The sequence below is a fragment of the Pseudopipra pipra genome, chromosome 8 (genome assembly GCF_036250125.1).
Source record: "Pseudopipra pipra isolate bDixPip1 chromosome 8, bDixPip1.hap1, whole genome shotgun sequence".
NCBI classification, from domain to species: domain Eukaryota; kingdom Metazoa; phylum Chordata; class Aves; order Passeriformes; family Pipridae; genus Pseudopipra; species Pseudopipra pipra.
The window spans coordinates 18,488,667-18,496,117 of record NC_087556.1 but is presented as its reverse complement, the minus strand read 5'-3'; positions in this window follow the sequence as shown (position 1 = coordinate 18,496,117).

Genomic DNA, 7,451 nt, shown 5'->3' with positions numbered 1-7,451 from the left:
GTGACAGGAAATCAAGCAGATTTGACACAGCTACTCGATGCTGCTTTTACAACCATTGTATTTTTGATATTGCACAGGCATTCTCATGAATGTAATAAAACTTGTAATATCAGACCAAAATACCACAATACAGCAAAGCTGAACATTTTTAATGCATACAGGTAGTTTCAATCTAGCTTTCCCCTCTAAAAAGTAGGGATTTCAAGTAAAAAAAACTTTGCTCTCTGCATTTCTTGGTTTTGGACTTTAGGGATAAAAAAACCACAAAAACATTTTCTGGTTTTATTCCTGTATTTCTTAGGAATGTAGAGTTTATGCCTATCTGAAAATCACTATTATAGTTTGCCGTATTCTAATCACAAGCTGATTACCCATATTTCTGAATTTTCCTGTCCCACCCATCCCAATCAGAAATGCAGTACAGCTGGCCCAGGGAATTCATGTTAGCTTACAGAAACTTAACAGTGCTGGTGTACAAAGTGGAAATAGCTATTTGAGGCGGAAATCACTAGCATGTAAAAAAGCATGAATATACAATACCATTATGGATGCATAAAGGGATTGTCATGATTAGGTCAGTGTCCTTTTAATCCAATACTGACTCCTCCATCAATTACTGATGGAAGATGTTTTAGTAATTGTTTGTTCCTTTTGTTCCAATGATGTGTTCATAATCTAAAAAGTTACATTAGAAGAACCACTGTTCAGAGTAGAAATTTATTGAAGTCATATGCAATTATACCTCTAAGTATTGAAAAAAATATAATCTAGTGTTAGCATCATGATTCTTTTGCTCCAATATTTATCTACAAGTTTTTTTCATTAACTTGCTATAAAGCAATTCCAAGCGAGTCTTAGGGAATTTCTGGTATTTCTTCTTTCTGTGGAAAAAATCCCTCTGCAAAGAGTTTGGGAGAAAGGGCTGGGAAAGTGTTATTGTTTCATTCATACAAATAGGATCTTAAAGGTCCTTTCCAACTGAAAACTTTCTATAATTCTATGATGAGTGGTTTTGAATTTATATAACAAATATGCCAAGAATAGGCCTTCCTTTATTTACATCTATGATAAATGGGGTCAAAGGGCAATGAGATGACTGAGAATATCAGAGATGAGATGCCACAAGATGCCAAGAACTAGTACAAGAACTTATGAATGATGGTCCTATTTTTCTCCACTCAAATACTTCAAACCATTCTGTTTTAACTGGCATCTTCCTAATAGTGTGAGGCTTATATAATGTTAATGAAAAGTTAGTGCGAGATTGAAGAACAAAGCATCTTATTTCAAAGCTTAATTTTTCAATTTACAGGGAATGAGAATTCTGGTGGAGTTTCAACTGATGATTTCTGTGGTTGCTAGTCTGGCATGATCCCTTTCTGAGCAAGCTGAGATCAATCATAGCAAGAATTTAACAACTGACAGGGCCAAATTCATCTTGGGTGCAACTCCAAAGTTAATGTAGTGACATTAAATTTTGGCCCACAACTTAATATAGCAGAAAAACAGAAAACATCCCCTTAGTATTCTTTTACAACAAACAAATACCCACACGGACCCAAACTACACAGCAGTGATCTGTGGAGTCAGTTTATACACAATGTGTGAACTCTGTTTACTATCAGGGATTCTGTCTATGGAAATCAGAATAAAACTCAAAGCTCTGGCCACGTTCTGTCTTGGTTGTTGCATTTTTATGCACATTTAAAATAATATGGGATGATAACCTGAATAACTTTCAAATGAGACATTTCTTCTTCACATTCCAAACACCTGCTCAGGGAAACAATGCATCTAAAAGTACATGTTTTGAAGTATTTGGAGGGTTGAAGGAAGAATGTCAGCATGGATCCAGACAACTACAATAGTAAGAGGACACATTCTCATATTTCTGATGGTAGAACAAAAACATTGGGCTCCAGAAAAACGACAAATAGACCTAGGCAAGAAAATGTTCCTGCATCTCATACAGACTAGGAAAAGCTTAAATGCAATATAGGTTTAGTGTATTTGGATCAAACACAGATGCTTCATAAGTTTTTATAGATTGGAAATGTCACAGCATATCTGCCATATTTAGTATTAAATTTCTTTTTATTAGTAAAATTATCATCCTTTCCATTAATAGAATTAAAGAATCTTTAGGAACTACAGCTCTCTAAGAGATCATTTAATTCTTCACACTACCTCTGGGTATGATCAGCTCTGCATAAATATCTGCAGCATCTTCTGTACCAGAGTACTTTATAGATTCCAAACCTATATCAATATCCAATTACATCTGTGGAAGAGACACCGCTGATCCGAGTCAGACTTTAGTACACTCATAGTTGCCTTTATTCATTACTGCATAATTTATTGCCCCTTCTGGTAAGAGCATGAGAGTCCCTTATTCTTGCAAAGAAACCATACTGCAGTTCAATGAAAAAAAGAAGCTGTATTCAAATATGCAGGGGAACCAAAACCCAGCAAATTCGAAAGAAAAATAACATGTAAACCTTAAATATTAATGAAAATATAATTCTTGTGGTGAGTTCTATATCGCTTTCAATTAAGAAGGCATGGATCCTTAATACATCTGTTACAGCTCAGGGGAGACGTGAGAGCACCAAGCACAGCTCACAGGGCCAGGTCCTCCTGCAAGTGCTACGCAGTGGTTCAGCCAAAGCTATAAGTCTGTGAATATTCAAGCTGGAAACACAGGAGGCTCCCTGGCAGAGCTGCTGGCTGGGAAAATGCTCCACGCTCACGTGACCCCAGCTGTGTCCCCAAGGACAGTCCCACGTCCCACACACGGACCCAGGCCAGTCCTGCCCTCAGGAGCACCTACCCCTGCTGGGCACAGCCATCCCTGGCTCCGACAGACCCGGTGTGCGGGTCCCTGCCCGTGCTCAGTGCATCCTCCTCTCCTCTGCAGCGCTGCCCTGGAAACATCCCAACTCAATTTGCAAGATCTTTGCAAAAACCAGCTGTGGTCATGGATGGTTCCCAGCTGCTGCTGCCGCCGCCTTTCCTCCCCAACCCCCCCCCCCCCCACTCTTTCCACAGCCTTCAAATTCCACTTGTAAACAGGAGTCTGAAGGTGCATACTACAGCTGACCATGCCAGCGCTGACAAAGGGTGTACAAGGGTATGCTACAGTCTCACCAAGTCTATCTATCTATCCTATCACCCATTCCCACTTGTTCTCTTGACAAGCTCTAGTTTTACAGTTGCTCATCAGATATGGATCCTGCCTGAGTGCATCAGGCTGAGCTCTGAACTTGTATTGAACACAGATCTCAGTAAGTCTTTGCTGCCTGGGAAACAAACTGGCTAAAAGGACTGGGAATTCAAAGCCCTATAGGCTGCTGGCGAGAACTTAAAGACTGTACCTAGGACTACTTGAAATATTTCCTTAAAATTGCTTTGGAACAGGAAATTTGATTTAAACACCACTACCACTCTTTTTCTTTCCTAAAGGTGTCTGCTTTTGCTTCAGCCACAATCTGAGTGGTTTGATTGCCTCGTGCTCTCATTTTCATGCATGGTTTGTAGCCTCCTTCTCCCATGGAAGAAAAGGGAATGTATCCCAGGCAGCACAATGGCCATGCACTTGTGATGCACCCTCTCACAGTGAGGAGAGATCTCAAACAATGACAGGAGCTACTACAGGTGAGTTTTAAGGCACAACTACCAACCTGGATGGACCAGCTTTTCAATACGTATGAGTTACCACTAGAATTTCCACTGGAAAAGTTTGCTTGCCTTAATGGGAAAAAATAGCCTTTTTCTTCGTAACTGACTACATGGTGGTGCATGGGTCACTGAAAGTGCCTGGTGCAAAAAAAAAAAAAAAAAAAAAAAAAAAAGGCAAAATAAAACATGGTCTTCATTTCTTCATTTCAGGTCAGTACCTAGTAACATTACAGAATTACTTGTTCCGCTAAAACCAGCTGACACCTCTGCACTATTCTCTGTAACCTATTCATGGAGAAACTTCTCCCGCAGAGGCTGGTAACTTCTGGATAGCGACAGAATGGGAGATGTTTGTCTAATGACTGTCTATGCCATCCTCATTACAAATATAAACGGTGGACCTCAAGGTAGAAACACAAGTCTTTGGCTCCACATAGACAGACCTGTCAAAAATGCATGTTCTGAAAGTCTTCCAATATGGAAGAATAAATCCTGAACTCTCAGTGAGATAAAACTGAAAAAGCAATAGATATTCATGATATTTTCGCTACTAAAGGTCATAAGGGATTAATATGCTAATGCCTTTTACATGTCAATTGTGTAAAGAGAAACTGAAGTTAAACCCAATCTTGCAAAACACCAATACCAAGGCTGAATAGTGGTACCATATGACAGTGAAACTAATGGTGCTCTCTACACACAACCACCCTCTCAGAGTGAATTCACCTTCTGCACATCTCAGCCAGCTGATACAGACTTCTTATATAGCCAATGAAAAGTCACAGGCACCCCTAGAACACAGACCATATGAGCAGTTTTGGACATCTACATACAGTAGGGTGGGACAAATTACACTACACTGAACTGAGTCTGTGCATCTTGGTTCCTAATTCCTTGGTTTCTGTAATGATGCATCATTGATAGTGTGGTAGGATGTGAATAGAGGCAATTATTGCTTTTTAGCAAGATAGACAAAATAAACTTTTGTCACTAAAGATGAAGGGAGAAAGTTTATTCTTGTGACTGACTGGAATATGAGAAAGCATGGATCCAGAATGGAAATCCAAAGTGAGAGTTTTTTCTTGAGCTGATGGGATGGGCTGAGACAGGGAGTGCTGCTTCTTAAGAGGCAAAGCTTTCCCTGCCAACAGTAAGCACTGCCTGATTTTGCCTAAACTCTTCTCTCAACATAAAGAGCCTTCCATGGCTCTGGATCAGCTCTGAGCATTCTGCTTTGTGTAACACCTAAACATCATGATGTCTCTTTGTTCGAGTATTAAAATAATTTCCCTACTGTTCAGGAAAACTGAACAAAACAAAAGCCTTTTTTACTGACCATATATCATTGACCATATATCATTCTTGTCACACCGTGTGATTTTGGATGGAATGTGAAAAGAGTTTTTAGAGTTCTGCCATCAGTTTCTATGTGAACCTGCAGACCACTGTATTTCATTCAGTTAATTTCTAATTATTAAGTTATATACTTAAGGAATGGCCTTGCATGGTCTTAGCTAATTGTGTAGCATTATACATAGCAAGGTATTTTTCTGAGTGAAAAATGAATGAGCTGTCCTACACTACATAGTAACCAGAAATTTGGACTGAAGCCCAAATTTAGTAATAATTTATGTTTCATTAACTTCCCTGGAGCTTTAAGCTTCATTATCCCTGCTACCAACTTTATTATTAAAAATAAAGAGTCAGGCAAAATTATTTTAATATAGATAGATCTAATCCTAAAGGGATTTAATAATTTATTTTACCACAGAACAAAAAGAATAGATACTACTCCAAGTGCTCTATATCCCCTTTTTATATATTTCCTATATATTTCCTACAACAAAACACAAACATAGATCACAATAGTTTCTTTGTATAGATGTCGCTAACTCCATAAGAAAACATTATTTTGTTTCTTTTTCATATATATGCTGTTATTGAGGGTATGTAACACTATTTCTATCACAATGATTTTAGCAGGAAGCTTAGATCTGCAGCTGAAAATCTTGAATGCATTGCTCTATCTATAAGGAGACTTTCTGCAAGTCCTGGCTTGCAAAGCTTTGACTTGAGCTATTTAAGAAAAAGAAGGGGAAAAAAAAAAACTCTACTTGGCAAGAGCTTTAATTAGCAGAAATTTCCACGCTAGGAATATTATTCTGCATGAGCAGAAATTGCATAGCTCTTGCCTCTAGATGCCTTAGAGATGCCATTGATTGGCCATATTCAGAACAGGGGAATTATGTGACCCAGTGCTAATTTGAATTCCTTTACCAAACACATTTTTATTTCATCATCTCAGCTGCATAAAAGAGTCAAAGTACCAGAGCTTTAAAGACTTCGAATTCCTGCTGTTCTGCAATAAAATAAGGCAAGAAATATTAGCCATCCCTGGTTGATTCTTTAATTCTTTCCCAACAATGTCAAAGTATCAGTGTCCTACAGGTTTTAGTGCAGGTTAAAGACTGATACAAAGTGTATGCCTGAAAAGAAGTTTGGAGTGAGTTAAGGAGAGAGAGAACATTTTAATGGGACATTGGTCCAAAATAGCCCAGCTTGTTCCTACCTCCTGCTGCCTCTTCCTCCTTTTCACAGGACCTTGATTGTATAGAAACAGTACAGACAAAAACCACAAACAACAAAAGGTTCGCTCACACCCCCAGTGGAGGTCATGAGCATGCTACCATGGAGAAAAAAAAAAAGCATCAAAGGATAGTTTGCCTTACTTATAAGCAAAGATTAATTAATAGGAGATTCGATACTTTAGCAATGTACATTTGGGCAAATTTGTATTTGCAAATTGTTTGTTTTATACATTCAAGGGGCACAGGGCAATGAGGCCTAGTGCTAGTTTTAAAAATGAATTGAACCTTTCTTTGCCATGATCCAAAAATTGCAAACTTGTGGTTCAGAGGCTTTCAATAGTATCTGCTCAGATTTGACACTCCAAGGTTAAAAAAAAAAACCAAAACACAAAAGAGTTGTGTTATATACAGCAACAGTAGCTTTTTCCAACAATTTTTCAATTATTGCATTGTATACTCTCCAAGATAAGTAACTGTCTTGGCTACTAGAGAACAAGCTTTAAAAACGGAGGCAGAATGAACAAATTCCCTACAAATATACCACTCTTCTTATAGATTGTTTTTAAAACTGCTATTCATTATAGCAGCATTTATATCCACTGGGTGACTACAATTCAAAACTACCTGTGTCACATGATGAATAAGTGCAACATGCACCATTCACTTTTAAATCAACCCCCTCCGACCTAAGCCATGTAAATCTTTCAGAAATTCACACTAGTATTCTCTTCCTTCAAATCACACATAGAAATAGCCCAGTGATGAAAGTTTACCCATGCACAGCCCCTTTAACCTCTACTATTTAAGTATCTGCTTGGAATTATCAGTGACCCTTGCTGCACTCTTGGCTAGTTCACACTGGGTCTTCTAGAGTATGGACCCACCGGGGACTTCTCTTTTCTCCGGGATCCTTGAAACGAACACTATTCACAGGGTTGCCTTTACAAGACAGCACTGTCAACTCTGCCGATCGAAGCAGCAGAGTCTTCCACTTTCGGCACGTATGTGCGCACCCTTCCCTTGTCATGCTGTCCCCGCCATCCACCCACCCTCCCGACCTTTCCTACCCCTTGCCTGCCCGCTTGGTACCTATTTGCTCCTATCTTTTAGAAATTATTTCCAAGCCCCCCCCACGGCCCCGCTGGCGCAGGCAGCCAAGGTGCCGTCCTGCCGCAGCGCTCGATG